Source organism: Myotis nattereri, assembly GCF_964212035.1.
Source record: "Myotis nattereri genome assembly, chromosome: 5".
NCBI lineage: Eukaryota > Metazoa > Chordata > Mammalia > Chiroptera > Vespertilionidae > Myotis > Myotis nattereri.
This window is the reverse complement of record NC_138080.1, coordinates 42,429,282-42,447,216: the sequence shown is the minus strand read 5'-3', so window position 1 is coordinate 42,447,216 and position 17,935 is coordinate 42,429,282. Positions and strand designations below refer to the sequence as shown.

Here is a 17,935-nt window from a genome sequence, read left to right as displayed (position 1 = left end):
TTAATGAAAGGGAGATAAGTGATTTAACTGATAAAGAGTTCAAAATAGCAGCCTTAAAGATGCTCAAGGAGCTTGGAGAAAAATACATGAGCAAAGTGAGAATTCCAACAAAGCGACACCACCACATAGAAGTCACAGAGACGAAGAGTACAATAACTGACATGAAAAATGCAATAGAGGGTTTCAACAGTGAACTGATGAAGCAGAAGGAACAGCAAACTCATAGACAGTGGAGAGGAACTCATCCAATTAGAGGAACAAAAAGAAAAGAGTAAAGATAGCTTAAGGGACTCATGAGACAACATTAAGTGAACCAACATTCACATTATATGGGTCCCAAAAGGAGAAAAGAGAATAAGGAGGCAAAAAACATATTCAAAGAAATAATGGATGAAAATTTCCCTAACCTGGGCAAGAAAACAGATATCTAGATGCAGGAAGTAAAAAAACAAAAAGATAAACCTAGAGGCCCTGGGGATGCAATGTACAGCTAGTGCCTACAGTTAACAATAATGTATTTTATATCTGAAAATTACTAAAAGAGTTGATACCAAAAGTTCTCATCATAAGAAAAAAAAAATCTGTAATTATGGATGGTGATGGATATTCAGTAGACTTACTATGTGATCAGTGCCCAACTTATACAAACAGTGTATTATGTTGAACACCTGAAACTAATAGAATGTTGTAAATGTCATATAGCTCTTAAAAAAAGTGAAATACTTAGAGATATAATTAACAAATTTTTGAAATATGTACATGCTGAAAACTATAAAAAGTTGCTTAAAAATTACACTAAATAAAGACAGAGGGATTTTCCATGAAGAAGTTGTAATGCCGTTAAAAGTGAAAATAACATAAAAGAAACTTAAAAATTATTAAATACTTTTAGTATGTTTTTCAAGATAAGGTAGTGGTATGATGTCTCAATTTGCATATATTTCCATTTTGAAAGCCCGGAAAAATGTTTCAGCAACGTAAGGCAAAACTCGTATATCCAGAATAGACTTCTCCCTTTATTCTACGTGAGAGAAGCATATAAATTCAATGACCTTCTTTGTGCCTATTACTGCCCCCAAAGTAATTTATAACATGTAATTCTATCTCTAGAAAGCAGTTAAAAACTGTCTCAGAAACTGAATATGAATAAAAAGTATGAACAGGAGCACAAATTTTAAAGCCTTCCATGCCAAAAATTTAATAATTGTCTTTAAGCACAAATCTTTTTTAAAAAAGTGCAAAACACAAGTTGGATTATGGGCTCATATTTGTCACACAGCAGCTACAGATGAGACTTCTTAAGAATTCAATAAAGTTCTTGAATCACTGAACATAAGCAACAGCTGGAAACTTATTTCAGCAAGTATGAAATTACAAATTCTACCCGATTAGTGGAAGTGGGTGGAAAATTCACCTGGAGTGGAATAGTGAAAGCTCATTTTACCAATTTCAAAATTTATCCCCATATTACACCAGCAGCTTGATGTGGGCCTGGGGGCAGATGGACTAGTTAAAAGGGTTATATTTCTTAAAGTGTAAATTTACACTTAAAGTTTAAACCTATCTGTAGCCTACATCTTAGTGTCATCAGTTCCAATACGTTGCTTTCTTCCTAATCACCAGTCAAATCAGCTCCTTTGATAATTGCAGTACATGAGGTGTCCAAAGAAGGGAATTCAGCCTGAGAGGATGTCACAATGAAGAAGTGCAGGTGGCCAAAGGCCTGCAGGTGAGGCAGCGTTAGAAAATGGCCTGCTCTGTCTGCATAAACTCTCCTAGCTTAGAGGCACCATCTTTAATGTTGCATTTCCTATATGTGCCTGGAATTGTTAACGCCTGATAAATTCTATAAGTTACCATGCTTCCATTTAGTAGACAATTTGATTAATAATACTAATTTTAGTCACACTTAATGGGCTTTCTCACATCCTAAAAAGATTCCTGTATATAAAGAAGGTTATTTCAAAGATAAATTCCAAAGTAATTTTAAGAAATCAGCAACTATAATTTAAAACATAGATTTGCCTTTAGTACTTTTTACTTTATTTTTTAAATTACTTTGCATTTATTTACTATATCCTATTCATGCTTTTGCACTGACTTTTAATCTAAAATTAAATCTGTTTATGTAATGTAATGTTCAGCTCCAATAAAACTGTAAAAAGATTACTTTTTAGGCCGGCCAGTGTGGTTCAATGAGTTGCATGTTGTCCCATGCACCTAGAGGTCACCAGTTCAATTCCGTGGTCAGGGCACATGCCTGGATTGCAGGCTCAATCCCCAGTAAGGGGAGTGCAGTAGGCATCTGATCAATGTTTCTCTCTCCTGGATGTTTCGATCTCTCCCTCTCCTCCCTTTCTTTTTCTCTAAAATCAATAAAAACATATTTTACAAACATAACTAAAATAAAATGCAATAAATATTTAAAACATTTTTAAGGAATAAACATCAACATGAATCCCGTGACATTAAATATCACACTATTCCCCACAAAACACAGCGTATCCCCAAAAAACTGTATACACACTTTAACAGTTAACAGCTCAATTTTGAAAATGAAATGTATTTTATTAAACACTGCCTATATAATTATGCAAAGTGTGTGTATACATTTTTGGGACACCCTATAGTTCAATGCAAAATAGATGTGACCTGATATTTTACATTCATTTTGTTTCTTTATCTCTATTCTCAATCAAACATTTTCTTTTAAAACTAATGCTTCTGTTACTAATAAGACATCTAATCTGTTGTTACTGCATATTTATCACTTATGATTCTTCATAATTAATTAAGTGTTTACTATCTAAAATTTTAGGGTAAGAATCATATTGAAATACTCTTAATTTTTAAAATGTCATTAGTTTTATACTATTTTTAAATAGTTGTTATACTGAGTTTTCCATAGATTTTTTTTTAAACCAACACTTCCACTTCCTAAATTGATCAAATCAATTAGGTAGATACTGAAACCTTAAGAGTTAATGCTCACCATCATTGAGAATTTCTACAGAACGTTCAACTATACTACACTTATGTTTGTAGACTATTTTGCCCAGCAGCTCAATCAGTGATAATGCCACTCGAGTGGGGGATGGAAACCGACTCTAAATTCATGTCTGTATTAAACCAATACTGGGTTGTTGTTTTTTTAACTTGTTTAAAACTGGTTGATTAAGCAATAAAAATAAATTTAAAAAACAATAAAAATAAATAAATAAAAAATAAAACTGGTTGAAAGGCATAACCTTGATCATACAAGGCATATGGAAAATAATATGTTTAACTTTAGCAGGGTGCCTAAAATATTGACAACTAACCAATGCTCTGTAAGTACTCTTATTTTGACAATGGCACATAAGGTTTAACTTCATTCAACTTAATATAATAACTCCTAAAAATTAAACTTCATAATTTTCTCACTTTTGAGACAAAATATATAAATTCAGGTAAAATCTGTTTATAGCACTTGAAAAATGTCTATAAACTTAAATCACTACAGTCTGTAAGGTACATACCACTTAGAAAATACAATTGGTCAAACATTATTCTTTTCAGATATATACATAAAAAGGTAGAAATCAACATTTGTAGCATGAATAGGTTTGATTAGCAAATGTCACCCATGTAGATGTGATTGTCTAATCAACAATGTGTGCCTGATTCTAATCACCATTCTATCTGAAAAATCTGTAAATTACATCGTGAGTTGTAATCCCCCATCCACTACCAGAACATGCCCTGTAATATAGGGTGATTCTAAGAGAAACACAACTGCATGTGCCACATCAATAGGTTCTCCAAATCTCCCCAGAGGGATATTTTTCTTTAAATGTTCTTCATTCAAGGCTTTCATCATATCTGTATGAACAAATCCTAAAGAGAAATGTTTGTTTAGTAGAAAAGAGTAGATACTAAGACAGCTGCTCAACCTCAGATAAAAATAAGTTCTGTAGTATAAAGTACTATGTAATATATTCAGCAACTATTCCTAAATGATTTGCATTATAGATATATGTAAGGACTATAGATTTATTAATAAAATCTTGTGATTAATCTAAGATATAAAAACACACATTACCAATAAAATACTTAACTTATGTAATCAGTGTTCACTATTCAATTATTTAAGCAACTAAGAAGTCTTCATAAAAGGAATAATTAGAAAAATATTAAAAAATTTAAAATCATAAAGAATAAATGGATTAATATTAGACATAACATGTGAAGTAAAAGTTCAATGTGCAATATCAAAAATACAGTTTCCAAATTGCCTTGTGTTAAAATGAAACTAGTTATAACTCAAACTAAAATCAACCTAAATATACTGCCATTTAAAATACCAGGTTAATTAATTTTGCTTATTAGCAAAATAGATACAGACTCATAGATAGAAAGCAAGTTGACAGCTCTCAGGGGTGGGGGTGTGGAATGTCTGTGGAGGGGTTTCACAAAAAAGAAAGGAAAAAACCTCATGGACATAGACAATAGTGTGGTGGCTGCCAAGGGACGGGTGGGGGGAAGTGGAGGAAAGTAATGGAGAAAAAATGGTGATGGTAGGAGACTTGACTGGGGTAGTAAACACACACACAGTGTACAGATGATGTGTGGTAGAATTGTGAGCCTGAAACCTATATAATTTTGTTAACCAGTGTCACCCCAATAAATTCAATAAGAAGGAAAAAAACAAAAAAAATCAATTAAATTAAATACCAGGTTAAAAGTGAACTAAGCACTGGATTAAGAGTTTGTACTAAGCCAAAGGTTTATTATACACTCTATGTAATTATTTAATTTTTCCTTGCCTTAGGTTTTCATTTACAAATATCTAAACAGTTGCTTTTAAGTCTTGTAAGAAATAATCATAGATTTTTCTATCATGAAGCCCATGACAAAAACTAGAAATAAGCTGAATGTGTTTCAATAAGGAACTAGTTAAATAAATCATGGTACATCAACACAACACAACAATGTGGAGGCATTAAAATGATTCCACTGCAAAACATTTAATATAAAAGAAAACATTTGTATATTTAAAAAGTAGGTTACCAATAAACTTAGTTACACTGCTATTAAAAGGTACAAACTCCCAGTTATAAAATAAGTAAGTCACAGGGATATAATATACAGCATGGTGACTATAGTTAATACTGTATATTTGAAAGTATATAAGATAGTAGACCTTAAAATTCTTATCACAAGAAAAAAAATTGTAACATGTTAGAAGAGGAATGTTAACTAGACTTACTGTGGTGATCATTTCACAATGTATACAAATACAGAATCATTATGCTTTATACCTGAAAGTAATATAGTTACATATGTCATCACACCTCAATAAAAATACATTAAAAAACAAACACCAAAAAGCTTATACTAATGACTGGAAAAATATATTCCAAAATATTAATAGGGATTATCATTAGACACTAGAGTTACAGGTAATGATTATTATTTTCTTCTTTTACTTGTCTGTACTTTCCTAAGTGTCTACAAGAGATATATGTTATTTTTTATTTAGAAAAAAAAGTTATTGAAAAAAGATGCGCAGTACTAACTTCAAATGATCTATAATGAGGGCCTAGAATATAGCAATTATTTATATTGTGTGTTTCACTGAAAGAAAATCTTAGCACATTTATTTACTTATTTTTAACTGAATTTATTGGAGTGACATTGATTAATAAAATTACATAGGTTTCAGGTGTACAATTCTATAATACAACATCTATGTATTTTATTGTGTGGTCACCACCACAAGTCGTCTCCTTCATTCACCATTTATCCCCCCTATATCCTCTTCTAATTCCCACCATCTCCCTTTCTCTCCAGTAATCACCATACTTTTGTCTGTGTCTATGAGGATTTTTTAAAAATTGATTTTCAGCCCTAACCGGTTTGGCTCAGTGGATTGAGCATCGGCCTGCGGACTCAAAGGTCCCAGGTTCGATTCCAGTCAAGGGCATGTACCTTGGTTGCGGGCACATCCCCAGTCGGGGGTGTGCAGGAGGCCGCTGATCGATTTTCTCTCTCATCGATGTTTCTAACTCTCTATCCCTCTCCCTTTCTGTAAAAAAATCAATAAACTATATTAAAAAAAATTGATTTTCAGAGAGAGAGAGGGAGGGCAGGGGGAGGAGACAGAAATACCAATGTGAGAGAAATATCAAGTGGTTGACTCCCACAGGTGCCCTGACTGGGGATCCAACCTGAAACCTGGTTAGTGCATCACCCCATGTAACAAAAGGTGGCAGGTTCGATTACCGGTCAAGGGCATGTACTTGGGTTATGGTTCCCTCCTCATCTCTGGGTGGGGTGGGTGTGGAAGTCAACCAATTTATATGTCTCTCTCACATTGATGTTTCTCTCTCTCTCCCCCTTTCCTCCTTCCCTTCCACTCTCTCTAAAAAACAATTGGAAAAATATCGTCAGGTGAAGATTAACAAAAAAATAAATATATATAATTAATAATCCATAATTCTAATATTTGTCATGTTATTAAAAGATCCAATAAAGGATATGATTATAATTACTACTGAAAATAAAGTTAATAAATAATCCATAGAATCAATTTATGGTGGAATCAATTTAATTGTACTAGTTCAACTTATACTTTGCTTCTGACCAATGAAGCATATTCATACTATGAAACCTACTAAAGATATATAGCCATTGTTGAACAGTCACAATTTTAGAAACAGGTTTTTTTGTGTAGTATAAATTGCACTGAAAAGATCTTTAGAAACGGTTATACATACAAACGCACTTCCATAACACTCATAAAACTTCCCTTTGTATACAAACTGCATTCCCACTATTTCGCCTGTTGCCTTGACAACTAATTCACACGAACAAAATTAAGCATTCATTCTTCAGCGTTTCCATAGCATCATACATGTATCTTTATATGCATCACATGCCACTGTAGTTATTTGTTTATATGTCTGTCTTTCCCACTCTACTTAGCTCTTTGTGGCAGAGTATCTTATTCATTTTTGTAATTTTGGAACCTAACACAGCCCTTGAATATAAGAGACACTCCCATATGTAAGCCTGATGAATGATTTATTATGCGTTAAGAACACTTACATTGCCCTTAAACTATCAGCTCTTAAATCACAATGACCTAAAATTAACTCTTCCTTACCCACACCACTGCAATCTCTAAAAGAGAAGGAAGGAAACACATGAAGTTCTAAACCACAAATGATCTATTCTCCACAGAAATGAGGCTAACATTAAAATCAATCAGGCTGTACAAAGCATACACAAACACAAAGCAGTGCCAAGATGGCAGGCAGCTTTTGGATTATCCTTTTCTTTTTCTTTTTTTAAATGGATGTACTGTATCTAAACCACAGTCTATCAAATGTTCATGGATTTGCAATGCTTGAATTCAGCCAGTCTCTGTGACAAAACAATGCATTGGGATGCAGGGGCATTCTACAGCAAAAGGGCTATCAACATTTGACCAGCCCGGCTGGTGTGGCTAAGTGGTTGAGGTCAACCTACAAACCGGGAGATCACGGTTCGATTCCCTGTAAGGGCACATGTTTGGGTTGAGGGCTCTATCTCTAGTGGGAGACATGCAGGAGGCAGCTGATCAATGATTCTCTCTCATCGTTAATGCTTCTATCTCTCTCTCCCTCTCCCCTCCTCTCTGAAATCAATTAAAATATATTTTTGAAAAATTAAATAAAAAAAGAACATTTGACCATTCCCTGATCCCTGCTGTTTCAACACCAGTGCCAAATAAAACACCAACTCTAGTGTCCAAGCTGCAGCCATTAGTGACTTGAAATGAAAAGGTGGCAAAGTCTACTTCCTACTTACTCTTTCTTACAACCAATAAACTAAACAAAATGTCTTTTCTTAACATAGGTAATCAATTCTTAAATACCTACAGTAAGCTAGCACAAAATTCCATGGCTAACTGGCAGAGGTTCATGAAAACACTCATTTACTTCAAAAGTCAAGTAAATACCTAACCAAAATTTCTATCACACCAACTAATGAGTGATACTGGTAGATTCAAGTTTTAGCACATTTTTATTACCCTCTTAACTACCCCAGGCAATTTTATCAACTAGTAACTTGGTAAAAGGGAAGTAATATAAAGGTAAAAGCTACAAAATTGGATAATTGCAGATAGTTTAGACAAGCCATATTAATAAAAGGACAAAAAAAAAAAGACCTGAAAAACCTTCTAATGACACAAAGGAAATCTACGGGGCCGTTATTTTTAAGCTTACCTTAGCTGGGAATGAAAAGATAAAGCTTTTAGTAACAGTCCTGACATAAACCTTTGGCTTGTCACTCTCTCCTAGGTCCCGTCTTCTAGACAGTAAAAATGACTGGAATAAATGAGCTACAAGGTCCTTTCCACCTCACATTTTCCCATAATTAATATTTAAACATAAATATTTTAAAGATAATATGAAGTATGGGGAATTTTCTGTAGTCACGTTCATTACATGATTCTTTTCACAGTCATTTTAGAATTATTCTACCCAGATGTCAATCTATGAGTACCAATTAATAGGCCAATTAATGACTCCTTTCTCTATAAATAAAAAAATGAAGACTTTCTTTAGCTATAACAACCTAAACTATAATTCTGGTCATTATGATTTAATATTTTTGATTACCAGTTACAAATAGACCAAGTTCATTGGCTTTGTGTCCCATTTAATCCAACAATATTTTCAAGTGATGTGGAATACCCAAAGTCAGCATATAAAAGGAGCAGGTGCACAAAAAGGTTCCGCTTGACTTTCAGCGGTTCTCAACCTGTGGGTCGCGACCCCTTTGGCGGTCTAACGACCCTTTCATAGGGGTCGCCCTAAGACCATCCTGCATATCAGATATTTACATTACGATTCATAACAGTAGCAACATTACAGTTATGAAGTAGCAACAAAAATAATTTTATGGTTGGGTCACAACATGAGGAACTGTATATAAAGAGCCAGAAGGTTGAGAACCACTGTAAGGGTCTCTGATTTCACACTTGCTCTGCCTTACAGGTGAATTGCCTCTCTCTTGGCTTGGGTTTTCCTTCATGATTAACAAGAACACAAGTGTTCCTGATATATTCCCTAAAGCAGTGGTTCTCAACCTTGGCTGCACATTAGAATCACCTGGGAATCTTTTCAAAATCCTGACTTCTGGGCCTCATCCTCCGGAAATTCTGTTTCTTTGTTACTAATGTTGTGGCCCCCACCTCATAACAAAGAAACAGAATTTCCGGAGGATGAAGCCCAGAAATCAGGATTTTAAAAAGATTCCCAGGTGATTCTAACGTGCAGCCAAGGTTGAGAACCGCCGCCCTAAAGGAAGGCAGCTCTATTGCAAGTTTCCCACTGTGACTTCTACTGTTTTGAAAATTCAGTAAACAGCCACCTCTCTATCCATCTTCACTGTTGGCCACTCCCAAATATGTCTGATTTTAGACATCTCAGTTCCTCCTGCACATGGAATAGAACTTGTTGGTGCCAGAGTCCAAGTGTTCTCATTTCTGTTACGACGCACTACGACCTTCCTCCCCACCACATTACACAATGAGCTTCCACTCGGTCATTCAACAGGCAACTGCTGCCAAAATCACTTTAAAATCTTATTACTTCATAGAGTGACTTCAAAAAAAAATATCTTTCTTCCTCCTGAGTCTGTGTAAGTATCTTTTTTCCTTCTAATTTTTCTTTGTGTTCAATTTCTAACAGGAATATTGGATAGCTCTCTGAGGTACAATGAAGTCCAGTGAAAGGGATCTTGTCTATTTGGAAAAGAAACATTATATGACCTCTGGCAATTCTTTATCTGTACAAATACTGACTTTCTGGAGTAATGAGTAGATCAATTAGTTATGAGTAATGAGCAGATCACATGACTACTTTGTGAAATGTCCAAACGATATCACCTATGCAGCCCTGTTTACTTCCTCTGGATTGTACTGTTATTAAAAGTAGAGGGGATTATAGGGCTATCCAGAGATTTTAAATATAAAGATTTATTGTGTTCCCCACCCCTCCCCCCCCCACACACACACACAACTGAAATTCTTACATTCTTTTCTTTAAAAAAAATGTTTTTATTTATTTCAGGGAGAGAAAGGGAGAGGGAGAGATAGAAATATCAATGATGACACAGAATCATTGATCAGCTGCTTCCTGCACATCTCCTACTGGGCATCAAGCCTGCAACCTAGGCATGTGCCCTGACTGAATCGAGCTGTGATCTTTTGGTTCATGTGTTGATGCTCAACCACTGACCCACACTGGCTGGGCCATTCTTAATTTATAACCGACTTTTAAAGTACAAGTTTCTTTTGTGATTTTAGTTTGGGAATAATCATTCAGTAAAAGATGCAACGTGGTTTATGCAATCAAAACAGCCTGTCATTACTCTTGGCCTCCTCTTTGAGGACAATGCACAAACTGGCAGTGTGGCCATGGAGGTCCTGTCAGGACATAGGAAGGTCCTCCTGCATTTAGCTACTGAAGACTCTAGTGACAATGCAGATTCCACATTCCTGCACCAATATGCTGAGAAGTGCCTAATGATGCTGATGTACTTACAATCTTTGCAATTATTATATATAACCATAAACATGCATAAATTATGTTTAAAAAGAAAAAAGAAGTTTTCACTGACCTGGAGCAACTACTACATTCACTGTAATTTTCCTTCTTACTATTCTTTAGCAAGAGCACATGAAAATCTGGATTCCTTCTTTACTAGCACTGTACACAGACTGACCAGCATTTCCTTTTAAACCAATAATAGTTCCTAGACATAAAAACTGAAAACAAATTCAAACCAATTTAATGGGGTTATTTGGATATGCAGATAATTTATACTAAACAAAGAACAAATCATTGTACCTTGTCCTTTGCTAAAATTAGGAATTCTAGCCATTGTCACTTGAGTGGTAAGAGTCTGAATCTGCTGCAGATACACAGAAAACAGGATTTGAAAGATGCTTATTTGAAACCTCAAATGCCAAACAGGGTTTCATAATTGATCCACTAAGTGAAAGAAACACACTCTCATCTCTGAATAGGTCGCATGATGAAAAATTCTACAGTATTTACAAAGATGTACAGTAGAAAGAAGTTAAAGCCAGAAAAAGTTAGATGATGACTCATTAATTTTATGAGTCTACAACATAGATATAAGGAAACATTCATTTCCACCTAAGAAATAATTCATCTGAAGATAAATCTCACTAAATTTGAATTACTGTCCATCTAACTAAGAAAAGCTTCAATTACAAACTTTTGTAAAATTGCAATTTAGTTACCTTCAGTGATGTTTTATAACTTACATTGCCTACTAAAGATTCTTGGGTAGTCTCATTTTTTTGAATATGAAATAACATAATTCAAATAGCAACTGCATGCAAATAAATTCAAGCAAAACATAAGTGGAGAAGTAATTTTCTGCACTAATGACCCCTGTACTTGTAAAATTAAGCAAGAACCTCTCACAAAATGTTTGAAATCATTTTATTTTAGAAAAATTCCAAATACTTTTTATGTTATAATCAAGTCCAAGATTAAAATGTTTATCTACATTATACCTAAATAACAAAGAATGATAACAGTAAAGCACAGAAAAGAGAAAAGAGAGAGCAGACAGAGGAAATGCAGATGAATAAACAAGGGTATTTGGAAGAGAGAGCAATATGAAGGACACAAAAAAGAAAGAAAAATACAGGTATGAAGGAAAGGCCAAAGGAAGCTATAAAAACTTTGGTTCATGCCAGATACTATTGTCCTTCTAGTCAAAAGTGGTAACTTCTGAAATACCATCAATTTTCTAGAAGTTTAAATAGTCCTTTCTGTAATAAGATTCTCTTATTTTAAATTATCTAATTTCATTTACTTTTAGCACAATTCTAAAGTTAGGCATGACAAGGGAATGATGAGGATTTTTAAAATATACCTAAAACGGAGATATTTTAGAGTTAAACAAATATACCCCAGCTGATGTATATAGGCCATATACCAGCAGCTTACAAGAACCTAAAAATCATCATCTGCTGGGGCCAGTGTTGCTCAGTGGTTAAGCACTGACCTATGAACCAGGAGGTCACGGTTCAATTCCTGGTGGGGGCACATGCCCAGGCTGAGGGCTCAATCCCTGGTGCCTGAGGCAGCTGATCAATGATTCTCTCTCATCATTGATGTTTCTCTCTCTCCCTCTCCCTTCCTCTCTAAATCAATAAAAATATTTTTTCAAAAATCATTATCTGGCTGTGTTAGAAAACAAAGGTCGGCTCATTTACTAATCTTTTATAAGAAAATTAATCTCATATTTTTAAGGGTAAATGTCAAAAATGTTCTAATTCTTCTTAGCATAATATCCTTCTCTCACTTTCAAAAAAGAAAAACCCTACATCAGTTTGGAAAGACATTTCCTATATTAAAAAGAATAGGGTCATTTACTTCAACTAGGAAATATTCCCCTTTAGTGGCTTTTTAAGAGTCAGGTAGTATGCCATTATTTTCAATTATCAAATTGAAATAAAATTTCAAATCATTTTGCATTTTAAGGTCTACAAACACATAGTACACAGTTGATCCACCCCGTGAGTCGGATGAACTGAACGATAGGTTACTTATATACAGGCTAAAAAACTGAAAAAGTTACTTCTTTTCTTAAAAGCTTTCTCTGAAACCTCTGTACTTGATTTGTCAATGACCCAGGCAGCTGCTCTAGACATCATTTTTAGTCCTGAGTATATAACATGTTCAATTCCTTCTCCACGTTTTAAAAACTAGGTTTCACATAAAAATCAGGATGTCCAATTTCTCGTTAAAAATCAAAACAGCTGGCAAAACTGGGACCGACCACGTTTGTGCATAGCAACATTCTACTAGATCTGAGCAGTGCTAGCTCCTGCCATTCCAATGGCCTCTGGACACCAAAGCTGGGTCTTTAGTCATTTATCACATGGCTTGTGCTGTCATTTTTCTAATACCTGGTGCTGTCAACTCATTCCACACCTACTTGACCACTATACAGATGTGAATTTGTGATTCCTGTTGTACCCATTCATCAATTAATCAAATCCGTTCTCCACAGATAATAAGATGACACATTTCATCCAAGTTTCACCCATGAACACATTACAATTTAGTCAATTAAATATTTTTTGGGTACTAAAAGATAACTGTAAATTCACAAAGGTGAAGACTCACCTACATTAACAATAGATCCTCTCTGTTGTTGAATCACAGTTTTCATGGCAGCTTTGCAGGTCAGCATGGAACCTAAAAGTTAGTATAAAGCTGAGTTATCACATCTTCAGTTTTCGTTCTTGCTAAAAGGCTATCCCTATATATAACATTTTTACGGAGAGTATAAAAAGCGCTTCATATCTCAGCTGGAATACCTAGAAAGTCCCATTTTAAACTTGGTTTGAGAGGCACTAAAGCAACAGATATGCCAGAAAGGATCGACTTGGAAGCCACCTTCCTATCCGCTCTTAGGTAGAGTAGCTAATATTCCTAATTGTGAAAACTGGTGCCACATAACCAAAATAGCTGGAATTAACTGAGCAATTGCCATGCTAAGCCTTCCTTGTTTAGAAAAACAAACAAAATATATGTATATATATATATATATATATATATATATATATATATATATATATATCTCCCACATCTAAAGGCTGTGAAATCACGTTGTTTACCCATATCTTCAGAAAAAAATCACTTCTACTGTCATGGTAAACAACCTGTTTCCCTATTTATAATGGTCTGGCCCTCTAGCAACTTCAGCGCGAAATTATAGCTAGTTTGCCTAACACGTCAGGTGGTCATAATAATCTGGCCACTCAGTATGTGTGTGTGTGTGTGTGTGTGTATGCTAGAGGTCTGGTGCATAAAATTCTTGCACTCAGGTGGGTCCCTCAGCCCAGCCTGTGCCCTCTCACTGTCTGGGAGCCCTCAGGGGATGTCCGACTGACAGCTTAGGCCTGCTCCCTAAGCCGTCAGTCAGACATCCTTAGTGCTGCCACGGAGGCAGGAGAGGCTCCCACCACCGCCACTGTGCTTGCCAGCCATGAGCCCGGCTTCTGGCTGAGCGGTGCTCCCCCTGTGGGAGCACACTGACCACCAGGGGACAGCTCCTGCATTGAACGTCTGCCCTCTGGTGGCAATGCACGTCACAGCGACCAGTCATTCCACTGTTCGGTCAATTTTCATATTAGCTTTTTATTATATAGGATACTTCCAAATATTCTGTCCCAAACTCAATATAAAAAAAAGACCTTCTGTGATTCCATTAATGTTAAATTCATGAACTGACAAACTTTATATATGATGACAGAAATCAGAATAGTGTTTACCTGTAAGGAACTATTAACTAGGAAGACAGAGCTTTCTGAAGTGCTGGAAAAGTTCTAGAGCTCAACATGTTGATTACAATGTTAAAAATGATGGAACTGTACCCTTATTGTATTACCTCAAAATAAAAGAATCTATGGATTGTGTCAGAACACATGGCAGGAGCCCCACACAAGCTCTGGTGCTCTGAGTTGTTCTGGGTGGCTGTGAGTCTATGTATTCTTCTAAATTCTCCTAACCAACTACGACAGGACTGGTTCCTGCTTGAACCCTGCCCACTGTACTAAATGTTGGGAACTTAGTCCAAGTTCCTCCTTTATCCTCTGCTCACTAATAACAGGTATGGGGTCTGAGCCCCTCTGCCTGGGGCTGGACCTCCTAGGACGCCGGGTCTTACACAGAGAAGCAATGAGAGGTTGTGGGTACAGAAGAATGAGTCTTTATTGCTGAAGCCAGTGACCTTATAGCCATCAGACAAGAACAATTCTCACAGCAAAGTCCATACAGGCAGGCAGCCAGACACCGGCGGGTGAACATATATCTTTCCCATAAAGCAGCATCAGTCTCTGTACCCACAGCTATTAACTGAGCAGCCTCATGCTGCCTCCTAGACTCACCGCCTCACATCGTCGTGGTATCTGAGCTCTCTGGCTCCGCAGCCTCTCCTGTCTCTCCTGCCCAGCTGCTCTCTCTAGCAGACTTCTTCACACACTCCATCCTAGCTGCTCTCTCTCCATACTCCAGGAGACTTCCTCTCACTCCCACCTTAGCCTATTCCAGCCCGGTTCAGCTAACTAGCTGGTTAGTAACCTAGTTTTATGCCATTTAGACAAAGAAGACTTGGTGCCAACAGTGACATCAATCATATTGGCTACTGAAGGGCACAGTGTACCGTGTGTCCTTGCACCTGCTCATGGTATCTTGGCCTGATTAGGATTCCCAGGCTCAGAGTCCTTGAACATTCCCTTCAGGCACATGCTCTGTGCTCCCACAGATTGGCAGACCAAAATTTAAAACACAGTTTTTATTCCAATTTGTGACCAACCTGTTAGTTCCACCTGCATTTACTAAGAAGTTAATGGGGTCTAAAATTTTCTCCATTTCTTCAAGTATATTTTGTACATCATGTTCTTTGGCATCATCACAGCTGAATGCCAAATGACCACTTACATTAACTTGTAACTTGAATTGAAAAATTATCCAGTGCACATTTGTTAAGCATCTACTATGAGCTAGGCCTGTGCTAAACTAGAACCTAGAGATAAAGATGCCATGGGTTCCTGATCTCAAGAAGTTCAGTCTAATAAAATTGGGATGGGAGCAAGTGGAGAACAAGGAGAAATAAAGTAATACTACAGAATGTACATCTTAAAACTTGTTTTTAATCAACAAAAAGTTAAGGGAGAAGCCTTTTTTATGTTCATAATGCTTTGTAAAATTTACATAACAATACTTTTATCTTTCACACTGACCCCACCTACTCAATCCACCAATCTTCTGGGTTTTATATTCCTTTTTTGAAATGTATGTCTAATTCTCTTAAGGTTTTGTCCAGTTGTTTTCCTGGTCCTGCCCTGGGCATAAACTCTAGGGTTCCATTTTTTATTTTCCTTCTTCATTATGGCACATGTTTTATTATTATTACTTTTTCTCCTTCTCCTACTACTACTATTACTATTATTCCAGCCTGACCATTAGGAGAGATAAAACAGGTAGCTGTAAAAAAAAAAAAAAAAAAAAATGCTAAAACTACAAACCATGAAAAAAAAACTTTTTAGTAAAAGCAAGTTATTTCTCTTTTCTAAAATGTTCATTTTTTCAAATGTTTAAAAAACAAAAAGTTACACTTCAAAGAGCACTCTCTATTTAATAATACAGCATTTTAACACTCCGAAATGTAGATTTTTTTAACTACTTATTTCTGGCACACCCTGCCTACCTGTTAACACTAGAAGTACGCCCTTGAGCCTTTAAAAGCAGTAAATCCTTGGGAAGTCACACTTCTGGGTGTAAGCCACTCATGGAACATGACTCAAAGAAATGAAAGGCCCAAAGCATCCTGTCTCTCACTCATGGCTTTCATCTGAAGAGCTGTTGGGTCCACAACAACCCTTGAAAGCTCAGCCAACAGTTCCCATCTAGTCCAGCAAACATGATGACTGCCGTGACTCCATAAGGACCACCACTTGTTCCCCCCTTTGTCAAAGTAACATAATAGCAAGGAATATGAGCAAGAAGCATTCACTGAAACTCTCCCTGGTCTATAACTTAGGTGTGTGTGTTTTCTTTTAGAAAGTCTACTATTCTCCCAACCAGTGTAACCAATTAGGGTGAACCAATAAGCAATGTTATTTGAAAGGTTCCAGCCACCAGATGCATCCCCAGGCCTCTATTCCTGGTAGTGAACGAGGTGCACCTGTCCATCCTAGCAATTAAACCAACGGCAGCATCTTAATACCGCCTTACCACCAAGAGACTGAAATTCGGAAAACAACTGATCCATTATGAAACAGGAAAAAAAATTTTTTTTTTGAGGTTTCAACGTAATTAAAAGGAATCTGGCAGAACAAAATCTCAAATTGTCCACTTGGAAAAGTCACCAAAAAGATTTAAAAACGAATTAAGTGCTTATGGAGGTATTAAAGCAAAGAGGTACATCTCAAAACTGGCTGGTACTCAAAACATCTCCATGCAAGTTTGGGGCATCCACACACAGGCAGGAACAGCCCTCGGCGAAACTATGCCAGCTTTTCATGCCTGACACGCCTGCCTTTCCAGCCTCCACTCCCTCCCGCCCAGCCCTGCCTCCCGGACGCCCGCGATCTTGCCCTGATGGGTGAGCCCCTTGCCCTGCATACAAAGTTAGCTGCTGTGTGGCTCTCCTTCCAGACGCCAGAACAAAGCAGCTCCCAAGGCCAGCACTAGGGGGGCGGGTGCCTATTCACCGGGCGCCTCACAAGACAACTACGCCTCAACGACCGGCAGGAGGCGCTCTGCGGGAACAGGACGGGACGGGGTGGCGTGGGTGTGTCTGCACACACGTGGGCAGCTGCATTTGTTAAACCTCACAGCCTTAGAGGCCATGCCCGCTCTCTTTACAAACAAGGGGACTTAGGGCGCTTGTACCGCAGACACACAACTGGACAACTCCACCCCGATACGACCTCGGGGGAGCCGGAAACTCGGAGGCAAAAGAGTTCAGAGTGTGGCGAGCCCTGTCCAGATTCGCGACTTTTATACCACCGCCGCTCAAAAAAAAAAGAAAAAAAAAGCTCAACCGCCGCGAAAAATAGCCCAACCGCTTCGAATGGAAGCGCCTCCACCTCTCCTCCGGCCGTCGGATTCCGACCACGCAGGATCCCCAGGAAAAGCGCTAAGAGTAAGCAGTCGGTGCGCCAACGTCAGCCCCGCGCGGGTGAACGCGGCCGCGCTGCATGCTGGGACTTGTAGTCTTGATGAGGGAAGGAACGCGGCATGGGCATGATGCTCAGTGAGAAGTGTACTCTGTACCCCTTGGCACCTGGGAATCAAGCTTCAGTGGCCAACCACTCCTGTTTACCTGGACTTGTTTAATGGGATTG

General features: G+C 37.1%; 1 pseudogene across 1 annotated transcript; it reads right to left on the bottom strand.

Annotated features, from left to right (window-relative positions):
- Nucleotides 1–3,697: 3,697 nt before the first annotated feature.
- Nucleotides 3,698–17,438, bottom strand: LOC308520227 (3-oxoacyl-[acyl-carrier-protein] reductase-like; annotated as a pseudogene). Its single transcript has 5 exons — nt 17,424–17,438; nt 15,400–15,536; nt 13,206–13,341; nt 10,654–10,788; nt 3,698–3,876 (listed from the first exon to the last, which is right to left on the bottom strand). The product of its transcript is annotated as a 3-oxoacyl-[acyl-carrier-protein] reductase-like (transcript).
- Between the last annotated feature and the right edge of the window lie 497 nt (nt 17,439–17,935).